The sequence below is a fragment of the Pristiophorus japonicus genome, chromosome 4 (assembly GCF_044704955.1).
Source record: "Pristiophorus japonicus isolate sPriJap1 chromosome 4, sPriJap1.hap1, whole genome shotgun sequence".
Classification (NCBI taxonomy): domain Eukaryota; kingdom Metazoa; phylum Chordata; class Chondrichthyes; family Pristiophoridae; genus Pristiophorus; species Pristiophorus japonicus.
This window is the reverse complement of record NC_091980.1, coordinates 19,090,008-19,107,625: the sequence shown is the minus strand read 5'-3', so window position 1 is coordinate 19,107,625 and position 17,618 is coordinate 19,090,008. Positions and strand designations below refer to the sequence as shown.

The 17,618-nt window shown below is 48.1% G+C and overlaps 1 protein-coding gene across 4 annotated transcripts in view; it reads left to right on the top strand.

Annotated features, from left to right (window-relative positions):
* LOC139262845 (protocadherin-1-like) overlaps window positions 1–17,618 on the top strand; it is a 422,377-nt gene that overhangs the window by 196,801 nt on the left and 207,958 nt on the right. The gene's annotated exons all lie outside the window — the stretch shown is intronic.

Genomic DNA, 17,618 nt, shown 5'->3' with positions numbered 1-17,618 from the left:
TGCACGCCATTGGGGTTGGCCCAGTGTTCCACAGAGAGCTTGCTTTGAACGCGAGATCGTTAAATTAGCCCTCTCCTGTGAGGAAATGGTGCACCGTGTCGCTGTGCAGAATATTAGCAGCGGGTAGTTCAGGATCAAATTCAAGCTCAGAGAAAGTGTGATAATTAGTCGAGGCCGTATAACAGAATGTTATATTCTACCGGTGGTACAGTGTTGTAGTACAGCCTGCATAATGTACATGGCCAGCCTCCCCATCGTCTGTTGCCCTCAGTAGAACAAAGGAACAGGAGTAGGCCATTCAGCCCCTCGAGCCTGTTTCGCTCTTCAATTAGATTATGGTTGATCTGTACCTTAGCTTCATTTATAAACCTTGCTTCCATATCCCTCATACTTTTACCTAACAATAATCTCAGTTTTGAAATTTTCAATTGATCCCTCCCAGCCTCAACAGCACTTTGCGGGAGAGAGTTCCAGATTTCCACTGCCCTTTGTGTGAAGAAGTGCTTCCTGACATCACCCCTGAATGGCCTACCACTAACTTTAAAGTTATGTCCTCCTTGTTCGAGGACTCAACGCCAGAGGAAATAGTTTCTTGCTATCTACCCTCTGAACTCTTTTAATCATCTAAAACAACCTCAGTTAGATCACCCCTTAATCTTCTACACTCGAGGGAATACAAGCTTAGTCTATGTAACTGGCCCTCGTAATTTAACCCTTTTAGACCCAGCACGGTAATATTCTGCTCACATACGACTCCATCTGCATCTGGGCCAGCCCAGGCAACAGCTTTGGGATGTTGACTTGAGCTGGAATTCCAGTATTATTTCTCTCTTCCTTTTACTAGCTCTCCGGCAAAAGGAGGCGGGCCTAAGCCAGCAGCGACGGGCCAAAGTGCAAGGATTCTGTTAAATTAGCACTGTTGATCCGATAGCGTGACGGAAATTCCTCTCTTCTGCTCAGCCCACTGCCTAGAGTCAGGCATTTGGAAATCTGAAGCCCACTGTGCAGAAACTGCAGGTGTAGGTGAAATAAATAACCATTTGGTCTACTTTAGTGACGTTGCTTGAGGGATAAATATTGGCCAGGACACCGGGGAGAACTCTCCTGTCTTTCTTCGACTGTATTGCACATGATTGCTGGAATAGATTTTTTACATGTCACCTGAGAGGGCAACAATGCAGAACAACAACAACAACTTGTATTTATATAGCGCCTTTAAAGTAGTGAAATGTCCCAAGGCGCTTCACTGGAGTATTATGAGACAACAAAAACTGACACCGAGCCGCACAAGGAGAAATTAGGGCGGGTGATCAAAAGCTTGCTTGAGACAAGATCATTCTGTGACCAGTTACCTTTATTACCAAGACCTCAAATGACAGACAGTGGGTGGAGCTTCCCCTTTTATAGCTGAAAGTCCAGGTTAGGAGTGTCTCCCACAAGTTCGCCCCCTGTGGTCAGTGTTCTCAAGGTATACAACTTAGGTCAGCTTATACATGGGTTACAATGATAGTTGAATACATGACATCACCTTCCCCCCCAAAGTCTTATTGGGATCACAGGTTAAGTCTCTCTGGTGGTTTACGCTCCCTTGTAGAGCGCCTGAGTTGGGGCTCCGGTTGTTGGGCGCTGGCCTGAGTGTCTGCTGTTTGCGGTGCCTCAGGCCTGTCGGGACTGCCCACAGTGACTGGGCTCTCCTCCACTTGGTTCTGGTGTTCGGTCACCTGTGGTGGAGTAAACTCTACATCGTGTTCTTCCTCTGCTTCATCTATGGGGTTGCTGAACCTCCTTTTAGTTTGATCCACGTGTTTGCGGCAGATTTGTCCATTGGTAAGTTTAACTACCAAAGCCCTATTCCCATCTTTGGCAATCACAGTGCCTGCAAGCCATTTGGGTCCTGCAGCGTAATTAAGGACAAAAACAGGGTCATTGACATCAATACATCGCGCCCTCGCATTTCTGTCATGGTAGTCACATTGTGACTGACACCTGCTCTCAACAATTTCTTTCATAGTAGGGTGTATAAGGGATAACCTGGTTTAGAGCATCCTTTTCATTTGCAGCTCTGCGGGTGGAATCCCTGTGAGCGAGTGTGGTCGGGATCTATTGGCCAACAGGAGGCATGAAAAGCGGCTTTGTCGGGAACCCCCTTGGATTCTGAGCATGCCCTGTTTGATTGTCTGCACTGCTCGTTCCGCCTGGCCGTTTGAGGCCGGCTTGAACAGTGCTGTTCTGGAAACATAGAAACATAGAAAATAGGTGCAGGAGTAGGCCCTTCGGCCCTTCGAGCCTGCACCGCCATTCAATGAGTTCATGGCTGAACATGCAACTTTAGTAGCCCATTTCTGATTTCTCGCCATACCCCTTGATCCCCCTAGTAGTAAGGACTACATCTTAACACCTTTTTGAATATATTTAGTGAATTGGCCTCAACAACTTCCTGTGGTAGAGAATTCCACAGGTTCACCACTCCCTGGATGAAGAAGTTTCTCCTCATCTCGGTCCTAAATGGCTTACCCCTTATCCTTAGACTGTGACCCCTGGTTCTGGACTTCACCAACATTGGGAACATTCTTCCTGTCTAAACCCGTCAGAATTTTAAACGTTTCAATGAGATCCCCTCTCATTCTTCTGAACTCCAGTGAATACAAGCCCAGTTGATCCAGTCTTTCTTGATATGTCAGTCCCGCCATCCCGGGAATCAGTTTGGTGCACTCCCTCAATAGCAAGAATATCCTTCCTCAAGTTAGGAGACCAAAACTGTACACAATACTCCAGGTGTGGCCTCACCAAGGCCCTGCCCCTGTACTCAAATCCCCTCGCTATGAAGGCCAACATGCCATTTGCTTTCTTAACCGCCTGCTGTACCTGCATGTCAACCTTCAATGACTGATGTACTATGACACCCAGGTCTCGTTGCACCTCCCCTTTCCCTAACATGGTTGATTCTATTGTCTGCCATGAAGTCCTGGAATTCAGTGCTTGTGAAGTATGGGCCATTTTCACTGACCAAGACGTCCGGTAGACCATGGGCAGCGCACATTGCTCGTAAATTTTCTACCGTGGCAGAGGATGTGTTTGAATTTAAAATGGCACACTCAATCCATTTGGAGTAGGCACCTACGACAACCAAAAACATTTTTCCCATGAAAGGACCTGCGTAGTCCACATGGATGCGTGATTGGCTTGGCGGGCCAGGACCAGGGGCTAAGTGGGGCTTCCCTGGGTGCGTTGCCCAGTTGAGCACACGTGTTGCACCTGCGAACACAAAGTTCCAGGTCTGCAGCTATCCCTGGCCACCAAACGTGTGACCTGGCAATTGCCTTCATCATGACAATGCCCGGGTGCTCATTGTGAAGTTCTCTGATAAACACCTCTCTACCCTTCTGGGGCATGACTACTCGGTTTCCCCACAGTAGGCAATCAGCCTGAATCGAGAGTTCATCCTTGCGCCTATGAAATGGTTTAAACTCCTCAGGTCATGCCCTGTACGTGGCCGGCCAGTCCCCATTCAGGACACATTTCTTAACTAAAGACAGTAGCGGGTCTTTATTTGTTCAGACTTTAATCTGACAGGCTGTCACAGGTAAGCCTTCGCTTTCGAAAGCTTCAACAGCCATGACCATCTCAGCATCATGCTCAGTTGCCCCCTCAGTGGTGGCTAGTGGTAGCCTGCTGAGTGCATCGGCACAGTTTTCAGTGACCGGTCTGTGCCGAATTGTGTAGTCATAGGCGGCTAACGTAAGTGCCCACCTCTGTATGCGGGCCAATGCATTCGCATTTATGGCCTTGTTATCGGCCAAAAGGGACGTTAGGGGTTTGTGATTGTCTCCAGCTCAAATATCCTGCCAAACAGGTACTGTTGCATTTTTTTTTACTGCATATACACATGCTAGAGCTTCCTTTTCTACCATCCCGTAGCCCCTTTCTGCCCAGGACAGACTTCTGGATGCATAAGCTACTGGTTGCAACTGACCATTGGCATTCATATGCTGCAACACACACCTGACCCCATAGGACGATGCATCACACGTTAAAACTAGTTTCTTACACGGGTCATATAATGTTAACAGTTTGTTGGAGCATAACAAATTGCGTGCTCGATCAAAAGCCCTTTCCTGGCTGTCCCCCCAGACACAATCACGACCTTTGCGGAGGAGCACGTGTAGCGGCTCTAACAGCGTGCTCAATTTGGGAAGAAAGTTATCAAAATAGTTCAGGAGCCCCAGGAACGAATGCAGCTCCGTCGTGTTACGGGGTCTGGGTGCTCTCTGGATCACTTCCGTTTTGGACGCAGTAGGGCTGATCCCGTCTGCTGCTACCCTCATCCCCAGGAATTCTACCTCTGCAGCTAGGAAGACACATTTCGCCTTTTTCAGTCGCAGCCCTAACCGGTCCAATCTGCGTAGCACCTCCTCCAGGTTGTGGAGGTGTTCTTCAGTATCGCGACCCGTGATGAGGATGTCGTCTTGAAAAACCACCGTCTTTGGAATCGACTTGAGGAGGCTTTCCATATTTCGCTGAAAGATCACGGCGGCCGAACGAATCCCGAACAGACATCTGTTATACTCAAACAACCCCTTGTGTGACGTGATGGTGGTCAGCTTCTTTGACTCACTCGCCAGCTCCTGGGTCATGTAAGCTGAGGTCAGGTCCAATTTTGAAAAAAGTTTGCCACCGGATAGCGTCGCAAAGAGATCCTCCGCTCTCGGTAGCGGGTGCTGGTCTTGGAGTGACACCCGATTGATGGTGGCCTTGTAATCGCCACATATCCTGACCGACCCATCCGCCTTGAGCACCAGCATGATCGGGCTCGCCCAGTCACTGAATTCGACTGGCGAGTTGATGCCTTCCCTCAGCAGGCGGTCCAATTCGCATTCTATCTTTTCCCGCATCACGTACGGCACCGCTCTGACCTTGTGGTGTACTGGCCTAGCGTCCGGGTTTATGTGAATCACTACCTTGGTCCCCATGAAAGTGCCGATGCCGGGTTGAAATAATGAGTCAAATTTGTCCAGGACCTGTGAGCATGATACTCGCTCCACAGAAGAAATTGCATTGACATCGCCCCATTTCCAGTTCATGACAGCAAGCCAACTCCTCCCCAGTAGTGCGGGTCCGTCCCCCAGGACAATCTAGCGTGGCAATCTTTGTGGGTCACGACTACCGTGGCGCTGCCTAGCACCGGAATGATCTCCTTTGTATATGTCCGTAGCAGTGCGTCAATCAGCAATAATTTTGGCCTCCTGGCCTTGGACACCCACAACCTTTCGAACTGGCTGGCCCCCGTGTCCAACTCCATTAATACTGGGATGCCATTGAGGAGCACTTTCATCATTATCGGTGGCGTCCTGGTATATGAACTGTATATGTACTCCATATGAACTCGCTGAACTTCAGCTTCCAGCGATTTTCCCCAGTATTCATTTGGCCTCGTAGGGCTTACATCAGGCCTGTCCTCCTCGTCCATCAACCTGGCTGCAGGCTTCCTGCACATACGTGCCAAGTGATCGCTGACGTTGCAGTTTCTGCAGGTATAGTGCTGATACCTGCAAGCTCTGGCTGTGTGTTTGCCTCCACACCTCCGGCATGAGCTCGAGGCCCCATTGTTGAAAACAAAAGGTCCATTACCAGTCGATCATCTCTGACTGTCTCTGTAACTGTCCTTAAGCGCACCATTAACACGTGTTGATGGCCCCATTACTGGCCGCATTGTCCATTGCGATGGCATGAATCGCCATTCAGCTAGCCATTGTCTCTGTTGAATTCTCCCTTTGGGTTCGATTGTATGCTGCGGCATGACCGATTGCCCTTATCTGCCTAGAGAACTGTGCCGCATTAACAATGTTGACTCCCTGGTCGTTTGCCGCATTTGAGCCAAGATTTTTGCCATAAATCAATCTGGTCTCTTCTTCCCCTGTGATAATTGTCTGGGCTATCATAGCCGCCACTTCAAAGGTCAAGTCTTTGGTCTCAAATCAGTTTCCTGAAAACCCCAGCATGCCCGATGCCCTCAATAAAAAATTCTCGCAGCATCTCCGCTCTGCATGCATCTGGGAACTTACATAGGCTCGCCAGTCGCCGGAGATCTGCCACAAAGTCTGGAACGCTTTGCCCTTCTCACCGCCGGTGCATGTAAAACCGGTGTCTCGCCATGTGCATGCTGCTCGCCGGTTTAAGGTGTTCCCCGATCAACTTACTGAGCTCTTCGAACGTCTTGTCCGCCGGCTTCTCTGGCGCTAGAAGGTCCTTCATCAGGGAGTACGTCCTGGATCCACAAACCGCCAGTAGATGAGCCCTGCGATTGTCGGCCGAATCCTGTCCCAACCATTCCTTAGTGACAAAACTTTGCTGTAGTCTCTCAATAAAGTCGTCCCAATCATCACCAATACAGTACCTCCCTTCTGTGCTGCTAGTGGCCATGCTCGCGTGGTTTAAATCCCAGGTTCTCGTCGCCAATAATATGTCCTTACTATACAGTATAAATGCACACGATGCCCATACTTGAGAAAAGATCACTCTGTGACCAGTTACCTTTATTACCAAAACCTCAAGAGACAGATGGTGGGTGGAGCTTCTCCTTTTATACTGGAAAGTCCAGGTTAGAAGTGTCTCCCACATGTTCGCCCCCTGTGGTCAGTGTCCTCAAGGTATACAACTTAGGTCAGCTTATATGATAGTTGAATACTGACAAAAGAGATATGTTTTAAGGAGCATCTTGAAGGAGGAAAGACAGATAGAGAGGTACAGAGGGTTAGACAAGGAGTTCCAGAGCTTAGGGCCTAGGCAACAGAAGGCACGGCCATCAATGTTTGAGCGATTATAATCAGAGATGCTCAAGAAAGCAGAAAAAGGAGTGCCTTCCTTCGAGGAGTACAGACATCTCGGGGGAGGTTGTGGGGCTGGAGGAGATTACAGAGATAGGGGGCAGCGAGGTCATGGAGGCATTTGAAAACAAGGATGAGAATTTTGAAATCGCGGCATTGCTTAACCGGTTGGTAATGTAGGTCAGCGAGCGCAGGGGTGATGGGTGAGTGGGACTTGTTGCGAGTTAGGACACGGGCAGCCGAGCTTTGGATCGCCTCTAGTTTATGTAGGGTAGAATGTGGGAGGCCAGCCAGGGGTGCGTTGGAGTAGTCAAGACTAGAGGTAACAAAGGCATCTTCAGAACTTCACTGGAGTGTCGGCTCGATTGCGTGCTCAAGTCTTTGGAGTGGTGCTCGAGCCCACTCAGAGGTGAGCGTGTTACAATTGATGGTTGAGGGAAGAGAGATTCCCAGCACCCCTGGAGAACGCCTTGTTTATTTTCAAGATATACCGTGAAATCCAGAACAGATAGACAGGGCCTCCCATTTTAAAGTCTCACCCGAAAGACGGCAGCTCCCTCAGTACTGCACTGGAATGTCGGCCGAGATTGTCTGCTTAAGCCCCGGAGTGGTGGGGACTTGAAGCCAACAACTTTCTGACTCAGAGGCGAGCCGTGAGCCAAAACACTTTGTATTTCTGAGTAGGTCCAACGACAGAAGAACTGGACTCTTAAAGTGACATTTTTAGGATGTGTTATGAGGGAACTGGATTTGCACATTCATGTGCAGTATGTGGAATCCCCCTAGCTCTCTGTAGGGATGCATCAACTTTCTGGAGTGCAGGTAAACACGATGTTCTGTGAACAGCAGGCAGCTCTATCTTCTCAGACTTTCACAGAATACTTCTAATAATTACACCACTGTGGAAAAATGTGCTTTGCCATTTCGGGGCCTTGCAAATGCTGCTCTTGGGAGCTCATTTATTTCTCAATTCTCCACCGGTGTGCGATGTGGCTGGGAAATTCTATCCTTAAATGCATAGCCTCCGGTTTGTAAATTGATTTTTTTTTTAGGCCCATTGCGACTATATTTTAGCGAGCGGCAAGAAGAAAGACTTCCATTTATACAGCACCTTTCACGACCTCATGATGCCCGAGTACTTTTGAAGTGTAGACACTGTTGTAAAGTGGGGAACGCTGCAGCCAATTGGCACACAGCAAGCTCCCACAAACGGCAGTGTGGCAATCACCAGATAATGTGTTGAATCTGTTGTTCGTGATGTTGGTTGTAATATTGACCAGGAAACTGGGGAGAACTCTTTCAGTCGTGCTTACCATGGGCAGACAAAGCTTCGGCTTCCGAAGCCCATGGTCAGCACTACTGAAAGAGTTCTCCCCAGTTTCATCCGAGAAACGGCAGCTCTGACAGTGCAGCACTCCCTCAGTACTGCACTGAGGGCATCCACCTAGATTTTTGTGCTCAAGTCTGTGGAGTCGGAGCTGAACTCACAACCTCTGACTCAAAGATGAGGATGCTACCCACTGTGCCATGGCTGGCACTGCAAAGGTGCCTCAATAATGTCCACCCTTGCTGCAGATACAGAGAGCAGCGGTGTGTGACGACTAAGTTGGCTGATCTCCTGCAGTGCAAAGCAGAAGCTGGAGAAATTCTGTCCCCTGTTCATTTTATTCGTCTTCCAAATATAGGCTTTGCTTGAAGTTCCCCAACGTGGGTTTGTGCACCAGTAAACTTCAGTTTGCATCAATCACCAACGAAATCCCCTCCCTTTGTACGTTGTATTAAAGATTAATTGCATCCGTGTAAATTAATTTTGTTCCTGAAAACCTATTATGTAAAATGTAATTATAATCAAAAGGTAAGTGGATTATCCTGTGAAATGAGGATGAAATGATTCAGTGCTTTTACATTCGCAATTACTTTCGCTTGTGACCATTTAGGTTTGTGACGTCACTGACTTTGTGATAAGGCCGCTTTATCTTTCTTTGCTGAACCGCCCAATGAACTTTATTTATCTTTTTGAATCCCCTTTCTAAAACGTGCTGTCGGGTGAATCGAATTCTGGCCATTTGTTGCTGGCTTTGATTGTGGCCCTTCAGACGTTGGTTCTGAGAGTATTTGCACTCTGTGGAAAGAAAGAGTGGTGGTGCGGGAGGGGGCGGGATAGAAGGCTACTTCCCGGCAAATCGGCAGTCCGGTCACACAAATCCATCACAATACAATTGCAAGCGGCACTGCGATCCCAGAGCACTTACATTTGTGCATCGGTGTTTAATCTATAAGGGGATCTGATGAGAAACATCGAAATGTGTTCCAGCATTGATCAGTTAAGTCTCAAGGAGCGGTTGAGGGTGTTAATGGTGTGTTGGCTGGTGTAACATCAGCCTTGCACTGTAACACTGACCTTTCACCTTTCACCTGTTGTCGACCTGTGCAATTGAATTATATAAAGAGGTGGTATATTCTTAGAATCATAGAAATTTACAGCACAGAACGAGGCCATTTCGGCCCATCGTGTCTGCGCCGGCTGAAAAAGAGCTATCCATCCTAATCCCAGTTTCAGCTCTTGGCCCGAAGCCCTGTAGGTTATGGCACTTCAAGTGCATATCCAAGTACTATTTAAATGCGATGAGGTTTTCTGTCTCTCCCACCCTTTCAGCCAATTGGTTCCAAACGCCCACCACCCTCCGGGTTAAAATATTTCTCCTCAACTCCCCATCAATTACTTTAAATCAGTGCCCCCTGGTTATTGTCCTCTTTGCTAAGGGAAATAGGTCCTTTGTATCCACTCTTGTCTAGGTACATCATAATTTTATACACTTCTTCTCTGTCAGTTGTGGTTCAGTGGGCAGCACATTCCTCTCTGAGTCAGAAGGTTGTTGGTTCAAGTCCTTGAGCACATAAATCTAGGCTGACACTCCAGTGCAGTGCTGAGGGAGCCTGCACTGTCAGAGATGCCGTCTTTCGGATGAGACGTTGAATCGAGGCCCTGTCTGCCCTCTCAAGTGGACGTAAAATATCCCATGGCACTATTTTGCAGATGAGTTATCCCCGGTGCCCTGGCCAATACTTATCCCTCAATCAACATAACTAAAACAGATTATCTGGTCAATTTCACATTGCTGTCCATGGGAGCTTGCTGTGCAAATTGGCTGTAGCATTTCCCACATTACAACAGTGACAACACTCCAAAAGTTAGCTGTAAAGTGCTTTGAGATGTCTGGTGATCGTGAGAGGCACGATATAAATGCAAGTCTTTCTTTATTAAGTTAGTTTAGTGAATTGATCAGTGTGCATTCCTCTTTCTCGAGGTCATTTGACATTTTATAAAGCCCTTCTTTCCTCTGCACTGCACTGGCTAAGTAAGCCGTGCCAGGATCAATCCTTTCTCAAGTGAGTTATACATACCCGGAAGGACCCAAGTTCAATCTCGGGCCTCTGCCGCGTTAGCTGGTCACAGTCGCGCCGGTGCTAAAAGTAGCGTGAGACCCTTGATTTAGGGAGGGGAAAGTTATCAGATCGCAGAGGTTTACGGCACAATAGGAGGCCGTTTGCCCATTGTTTCTGTAATAGCCATTGCCCAGCTCTGGTCTCGGCCTGTAATCCATATATCCTCCTCTACTCTAAATATCGATCAATGTTTCCTTGAATTACTTGGCAGTGTGAATAACGGCCATTTGGGTGAGATGCCGGAGGGCTTGGCATCATACCCCAGCGAGGAGGGGCAGAAATTGGAGATGGAATGAAAGAAAGAACTTGCATTTATATAGCATCTTTCACAACTTCGGGGCACCCCCAAAGCGCTTTGTTGACAACGAGGTACTTACGAAGTGCAGCCACTGTTGTAATGTAGGAAACGCGGCAGCCAATTTGTACACAGCAAGCTCCCGCAAAACAGCAATGTGATAATAAACAGAAAAATCTGTTTTCAGTGATGTTGGTTGAGGGATAAATAGTGGCCGGAACACCAGGGAGAGCGGGGACAGACGGAGATGATTTTGAATGAATAAATAGAGACTGTAGCAGGTAAATGTGATGCAGCTTTAATCGCCCTGCAAAACATGCCTCTGTAACCAAATGATTGAATGAGGAAAATACGATTAATATCGTGCACCTTAACTTTCAGCAGCTCTTTGATAAGATCTCCCGCAAAACACTTTCAGCAGAGGCGAAGGCTCAGGAGATTTAAGGATGAATTTGCAAATTGGAGAGAGCGAGGGAGAATTTGCTGGCTGGTCGAGACTGTAAGATGATTATAAATGGGACGGGCTGGAGCTTAGCAACGGTGGCTACTGGGCGTTCCACAGGGATCAGTACAGAGGCCTCTCCTAGTCATAATATTAATGGGCCACATCAGCATGCTGTGGCTCTGGCTCGCTGATACAGAACTGTGCGGTAAAGCAAACTGTGACAAGGATGAGAGATGTCATTGAAATGAACTCCCCGAGACTTTGGTCCAGGATTGATGAGCGCTCAATACTCGGAGCTACAGAGAGTAGTTTGGCAACTCAGACAGAAGACAAACTGCAAAGCACTAGAGTACACTCCAATAGACTTTAATTTGCTGCGGAATGAAATTGAAATTAAATGTGAAGGAGATTGAAGTTTCAGTGGCAAACACGAAACCCTCAACTTGATGCTGAGTAATTCAACCGAGTTTTATTGATGAGACTTGGACGGTCTCGCAGTTTGTGAAATAGAAACTATTCTAAGCGTAGCCTTATAATCGAATCTACCAGCACTTCCAGTCAGCTCCTTGGCCATTTTAAGTCGTGTCAAGAGATAAAACTCCTGGATCATTCAAGAGGCAGTTAAAGGCAGTGACAGGAGAACCGTCACCTTCTCATCAACGGAGGAACTAGACGTGCTGAATGGCTTCGTTCGTGACTATTGACCTTTTGTGCAATGTCGGAGCATGGGAACATAGGAATAGGAGGAGGCCATTTTGCACCATGAGCCTTTTCCGCCATTCAGTGAGATCATGGCTGATCTGTGACCTAACTCCACATACCCGCCATTGGCCCATATCCCTCAATATCTTTGGCTAACAAAAATCTGGGACAATTGACCCAGTGTCAACTACCGTCTGCAGAAGAGAGTTCCAAACTTCAACCATCCTTTGCATGTAGAACTGTTTCCAAACCTCACCCCTGAAAGGCCTGGCTCTAACTTTTAGGCTCTCTCCCCTAGTCCTAGACTCCCCATTGAGAGTCTGGGCTGTGAGATGAGGATCCAATTGCATTGTTGGTCAGGTAGCGCCCGTGCACTGCAACGCCACATGTTTGGGAGTAAGTACGGGATGCAGTTGAGAACTAATGCCCAATCCCTGCTCTTGTCATTAACCGGCCAGTAGTAGGTGTCAGGGATCCCAGAATGCACCACGATGGGCAGTGCATCTTTCTGGGCTTGCTACAGCACTTCCACCAAAGAGAAACTCAACCCCAGTGAATCTTGAGAGGAACCTATTTCGGGACTCCTACCACCTCATTTTTATATTCCAGAACCTTACAACTTTGGAGCACCTTACACAGGATATACGGCACAGAAACAGGCCATTCGGCCCAACCAGTCCATGCCGGCGTTTATGCTCCACTCGAGCCTCCTCCCGTCTTTCCTCATCTAAATCTATCAGCGTAACCCTCTATTCCCTTCTCCCTCATATGCTTGTCCAGCCTCCCCTTAAATATATCTATACTATTCACTTCAACCATTCCCTGTGGTAGCGAATTCCACATTCTCACCAATCTTTGAGCAAAGAAGCTTCTTCTGAATTCCCTATTGGATTTCTTGGTGACTATCTTATATTGTTGCTCTTCCCAAAAGTGGAAACATTATCGGTGTATCCACTCGATCAAAAACTTTCATAGTTTTGATTACCTCTATTATGTCAGTCACCCCTCAGCCTTTTTTCAAGAGAAAAGAGACCCAGCCTGTTCATCCTTTCCTGATATGTATAACCTCTCATTTCTGTTATCATCCTTGTAAAAATTCTCTGCGCCCTCTCCTGTGCCTCTATATCCTTTTTATAATATGGCGACCAGAGCTGTACGCAGTAGTCCAAGTGTGGTCTAACCACGGTTCGAAAGAGATTTATCATGACTTCCCTTCTTTTCAATTCTCCTCTTCTTCTTCGGCGGTCCCTCGTATCGAGGATGACTTGCTTCCGCGCCAAAAAGGGACGAGTTCGCAGGTGTTTCAATGAAGGACCTAATATTCCAGGTCCCGAACTACATGTTGAAGGGTGGAAGATGTCTGTGCGTGGAGTTTTTTAACATGGGGTGACCGTTGCACACCAGCCACCACACGGGCTTGACAGAGCTAGGTCTTGGTCCAGTGACAAGGGTTAACCAAGACGACTGGAGACCAGCTCTGCTGCACGGACCTAGCATGGGCTGGCCCGTGCTGCCCCTGGGCCCTCGACTCTTCTGGGCCCCTGAACTCATGCCTCGCCTGGGCCCCGATCACATTGCTCTGCTATGTCTCGCCGCTCCTTCGCCCCGACCTCGCCGCTCCTGCTGTACCTGCCTACGCTCCACTCACCAACTTGTATAGGATCTTGGTTCGAGCACACTTGGTGTACCGTGCACGGTTCTGGTCACCATATTATAAAAATAACCCCTATAGAAATAAACCCTATTTACCTTCAGTTGCCTACCAGTCCTGCCACAATCATAAGGTTTTTGAAAACTTGGTCCAAGTTGAACCTTCCTTTTCGGGAGCCCTCTGGACTTGGCCTGTTCTGGATAAGGGATTTTTCCGGACGAGGGGTGGACATGTTAAATTGGATGGTGCAGATAATGAGCAAGGGGATAGCGGGGCTGGCTGGCTTGGGGCTGGGAGTGCAGCAGAGAGATCGTGGTGGGGGGGGGCGGGTGGGGGTGCGGTGGATCACGGGGTCAGGTCAGCGATTGAGGGAGTTGGCAGCGAGGAAGGACTTCACTTTGTTCAATTTGTTCATGTCGGAGTTCTGCGCATGCGCCACCCGGTGGCCGGGAATGGTTCTGGACGAGGGGTGGTTCCGGATAAGGGAGTTCTGGATAAGGGAGGTTCCACGTGTTCACTTAACCCCTGTTACTTAATTTGCCTCATCCTGTCTTCCCATCTACTTGTTCTCCACATTCTGCACTGAGCCTTGGCCCTTCACCCAGATGTCTCACTGTTTATGTGAAAAAATTCCTTACAATTGAATATAAAATGAAAAAGTTGGAAGCTGTACAATTTAACCTTTTACCTGTAAATGGGTTTTTGATATGAATCCTTATCCTGGAATCGTGCAATTATTAACTCTCACTTTTTAATATGCTCACCATACTGTTCATTGCAGTCGGTTTGCTTTCAGATGAACTTCACACATGTTTAATACGTGTAGGATTTAATATTCAGGGTTTTGAACACGTGTTTTACCCCTGTGTTGAAAGAAAGAACTTGCATTTATATAACGCCTTTCACGACCTCGGGACGTGCCAAAGCACTCTGCAGACCACACACCAACTGCCCAGTATTAGCCATTGACTCCCAACTTGACGGAACACCAAGTTCCTTCCTTCCCTGAGCACAAATAGTGTTGCACCACTGTTACTATCTCCAGCAACGCTCGCAACCGATATCAAACCAAGTCATTTTCAAAAAAGAATAAGGGAGGTTCAACTTCAGGGTGCCTCAAAGTGTTTTACAGCGCATTGTTTGAAATGCAGTCATTGTTGTAATGTAAGAATTGCGACAGCCAATTAGTGCACAGCAAGCTCCCACAAAATGATCAGATAATCTGTTTTTAGTGATGTTGGTTGAGGGTTAAATATTGGCCAGGACACTGGGGATAACTTCCCTGCTCTTCTTCGAAGTAGTGCCGTGAGATATTTTACGTCCACCTGAGGAGAGCAGACGGGGTAGATATAACTCCATTCTGTCTCGTTTGTCTAATGCAAGATGAAGATAGTTCAAATACAATGACGATAGCTCCTGTGTGCCAAAGTGACTTTCAGTTTGCTGATGTGTGAACTTTGTGCTCATCAATTTGAAGGATCTTGTTGCTGGGGAATGGAATGCACACCACTTTATAAGCCCAGTGTCAACATCAAGGTCTGGTCAGTTTGGCTGTGCATATTTTGAATGAAGAATGAAGCTCCCTCGACTCTGCTTTAGCCCTACTCTCAGGAGAAAGACTGACTGCGCAAGAAAGACCATTCTCCACGCCTCACACCAGCCACCCTCAGCCTCGCTAAACGTGATTACTAATTCGGCACAGTTTGACCACTGCGGACTGGATTCAGATGGCATGAATGTAAGGCTCTTGCCTCCAGCCTACTTTCATCTCTCTCAGGTCTGGTTTGAGATTGGAAGCCAAACCCAGGCCTCGCATTGAAAAGCCAACGTCTTAACACGCGAGACGACCCATAGTCAAGTTTTGGTGAAAATGGGGCCGATGTTCATCCCCCCTCCACCGAGCGGGAACAGTGCGGTAACACGATCAGAACAGGAGTGCTGCGCTTAACGCTCCCTTCCTGCTGACGTCCAGGTCTCTGCTATTCTGCTCAGGACCTTGAACTAGGTCCAGGCACCAGGCAGAAATGGGCGGGGGTCTCATTAACCTATGCAAATCAGGGTCCTACGACTTCATACAGACCAAGTTGCTGTGCCCACGGGTGGAACGTGCATTGAGGATGCGCCACCCAATGGTACTTGGCGTTCAGGGTCCCAATTGGCAGGCGTTGAAGGGACCGCTGCATGGTGTGGTGAAAAAGTCTCATTTGGTGCCTGGAGGAGCGACCACTTTCCCAAGCTACCACCGATGCCCAATCCTCCACGGCCGTCCCCTGCGATCGCACCCATCCCGACTCCCCACCCTCATTGTACCTGGACTGGCTGGGCTTCATGTTGGAGCCATCTGATTTTCGCCCCCCTGCGATCTGTGCGGACATCTTCCTGACGGAATGCCGTCAAGGCCTGATCAGGAAAATCTGTCAGACCTCAGAATGCTTCCATCGGTTGGGCCGCTGGCTTGCTTACACCTCTCAACCACCCCCTGCCCAACCGCTCAATGGAAGCGGGCAAGCGGAAATCTACCCAATGATTCCAGGAGTTGACTGGTGAAGATTTTGACAGTCACGCTGTAAAGCACTTTGACGCAGCCTGAGGTTGTGACAGGCGGTATATGAATGCAAGTTGTTTCGTTAAAGTCAGCAGGAAAGGATTGAGAAATGGGTCTTGTTTTCTTTGATGTAGAATACAAAGACATTTTCAGGACAGGAGATGCAGGAGCAAGATTGGAGAGTGAAGGGGTGACCATGGATCAATGGAGCTTTACATTGTATGAAAGGCCAAGGGCAGCTGTTCAGTAAAGATAGGCTGCCTCTACCTGCTGTTATGTGGTAGATTCCTGCGGCACTTTGCAGCTTACCCTTTCATGCTACGTTGAGACTGTTGAGAAAAATTCCGACGTCATTTCATTTTTAATCTTCCGCCTCACTTTTACTGGCCTTGCACGATCAGGAAGTTGAGCACAGCCAAACTGAACACACCGATGTTGTTGAGCCTTGATTAGGCAATAGCGGGAAAACGTCAAGTCGCAGACATTTACTACTTCAGGGACTTTCCGCTTGTAGTTATGTAAATTGATCCGAATTCCCCATTGGCACATCTTGTGCAGGAAGTTGACAAAACCACCCTTCTCATTCAGTCGGTCTCCCTTATATTTAACTCTTCCCATCTCTCCGGAGAGTGACTTCCGTGCTCCAGTTTCCTGCTTTTATACTCTTTTGGGTGTTTTGTAAAAATTTATTTGCGGGATGTGGGCGGCACTTGCAAGGCCGGCATTTATTGCCCCACCCTAATTGCCCTTAAGAAGATGGTGGTGAGCTGCCTTCTTGAACTGCTGCAGTCCGTGCGTTGAGGGTACTCCCACAGTGCTGCTAGGGAGGGAGATCCAATATTTTAACCCAGCGACGATGAAGGAACGACAATATATTTCCAAGTCAAGAAGATGCGTGACTTGGAGGGAGTGGTGTTCCTATGCGCCTGCTGCCCTTGTCCTTCTAGGCAGTAGAGCTCGTAGGTTTGGGAGGTGTTGCCGAAGAAGCAGTGGTGAGTTGCTGCAGTGCACCTCGTAGATGGTACACAGAAAAGAGTGGGGCTGGTTTTCGTGGTTGATCTGGGCTCCAATGTCGATGCGAAGGCTCAAGAGGGGATCCCAATGGGACTGGCTCCCTGTGTTTAGGGTGGGATTGTACCTGTCCAGCGACTGAGGTAACACTGTCCATAATTCCACATTGTTTACACCTTGCTAGCTGAAAGTTAGGGGCTTCAGTATGACTGCCAGTAGATGGGAATGTTGTGGGATATGGAGCAACAGTTGAGGCGCTACGTATCCCCTGTGCCTCAGGACCCATGGCTAACGGGGGCGGGGGGAGGGGGGGGTTGCGTAGCGGAGAAGGGAAATCAGGCAGGTTCTCCATTCCCAAAGGCAATCTATTTTTAAAATTTGTTCATGGGATGTGATCGTCGCTGACAAGGCCAGCATTTATTGCCCATCTCTAATTGTCCTTGAGTGTCTCGCTGGGCCAAGTCAGCAGGCAGTTAAGAGTCAACCACATTGCTGTGGATCTGGAGTCACATATAGGACAGACCAGATAAGGACGGCAGATTTCCTTCGTAAAGGACATCAGTGAACCAGATGGATTTTTACCCACAATCCGGTAGTTTCATGGTCACCATTATTGATACTAGCTTTTTAATTCCAGATTTGTTCAATTAACTGAATTTAAATTCCCCAGCTGCCGTGGTGGGATTTGAACTCACGTC